This window comes from Priapulus caudatus, unplaced genomic scaffold, assembly GCF_000485595.1.
Source record: "Priapulus caudatus unplaced genomic scaffold, Priapulus_caudatus-5.0.1 Scaffold360, whole genome shotgun sequence".
NCBI lineage: Eukaryota > Metazoa > Priapulida > Priapulimorpha > Priapulimorphida > Priapulidae > Priapulus > Priapulus caudatus.
In genome coordinates this window covers 230,556-232,105 of record NW_014577421.1, presented here as the reverse complement: position 1 = coordinate 232,105, position 1,550 = coordinate 230,556, and the positions used below count along the sequence as shown (strand labels likewise).

General features: G+C 42.9%; 1 non-coding gene across 1 annotated transcript; it reads right to left on the bottom strand.

Moving 5' to 3' along the window:
* Positions 1–278: 278 nt before the first annotated feature.
* On the bottom strand, positions 279–351 carry Trnar-ucg. Its single transcript has one exon. It is a non-coding gene; the product is annotated as a tRNA-Arg (tRNA).
* Positions 352–1,550: the final 1,199 nt, after the last annotated feature.

The following is a 1,550-nucleotide window of genomic DNA, read 5'->3' as shown; positions in this document are numbered from 1 at the left end:
TGCTGGACCGTACCTCGTCTACTCCACTAACGAGTCTAGGGAGTCGCCTACGCCTACTCCCTAACCCTAACCCTAACCATATTAGATAGTTACCAGGGTACGTTCCGGTATACCATAGACCCTATGGGCGTAGCTAATGGTGGATAGGTCTAAAAAGCAAAAGGAGTAAAAATTGTTTAATTGAATAATTCATCGTAAGATATTACACATTACTTATAAGACAGGTCTTATACTAGAAAATAACCTAAGAAATTAAAATGGTTTCTAAAAGAAATCATCGACCACGAAGGGACTCGAACCCTCAATCTTCTGATCCGAAGTCAGACGCCTTATCCATTAGGCCACGCGGTCTTCTGCTAAAATGATTCCATTTAGCTTGCTATAAAGGTAAATTAACGACGTGGTCTATATTTAATTATGTATGCGGAAATGCAAGTTATATTATATGGTATGCTTCAATATCTAACATATTGCATCGGTCGTTAAGGTGTATTTTACAGTAACGGCGAGTGTACACAGTATTCAGTAACAGCTACCGACACCTTGTTTCCCGTTCCCGTGATGCATTGCGCCTAGCGCCAGGAAGAACCATTATTTTGATGATATGATTTTATCAGAAGTCAGAAGTCACTCCTTCCCTATTATCTACTTCTGATTTTATAAATAACGAAGCAGAAATTATTTTTATTTCATAAAATCATATCATCGAAAGTGAATAATAGATCTCTATATAAATCTCTATTATTCACTCCTGATATCATCACCTGCGCTGCATCGATCATTGGGTCCACCCAGGGGCGTGTACAGGTGGGGGGGGCAGGGGGTCTGGACCCCCACCCTGCTCGCGCAGAAAACGCATCTAAGGGGGTCTAATTTCAATATTTTTTGGGGGGAGGGACCCCCAGACTCCCCCTTCGCGTGCTCGCAAGTTTGGGTTACGGTTAGACACCCCCCCCCCCTGGTACAAATCCTGTACACGCCCCTGCCGATACGTATCTAATCAACGAAGATCAGAGACCTGAACAACGGTGTTTCCAACAATCGTCAAGTTTTATTCCATAAAACACCTGCATTACTCGCATTTGCTACGCCATTTTATTACAAAAAAGAAACAAAGCATTTCAGCTTCAGCACGAACCTAAAATGATCAAATCACGGACACATACATTGAACGTCATTAGAATGCATGGAGGTGGCCAAGGTCGTCAGTAACAGCTTAAATACAGCATATTATAGCATGCAGGAAGGGATAATTATTTTTTAAACTATGTTAACAGCATGTATTTAAATTGTACATACATACACACATACCTACATACACACATACATACACACACACACACATACATACACACACATACACACATACATACATACACACATACACGCACGCACGCACGCACGCACGCACGCACGCACGCACGCACGCACGCACGCACGCACGCACACACACACACACACACACACACATACGACACACGACACGACACGACACGACACACTACATACGATACACTACGACTACGCTACGACGACTACAACGCTAACGC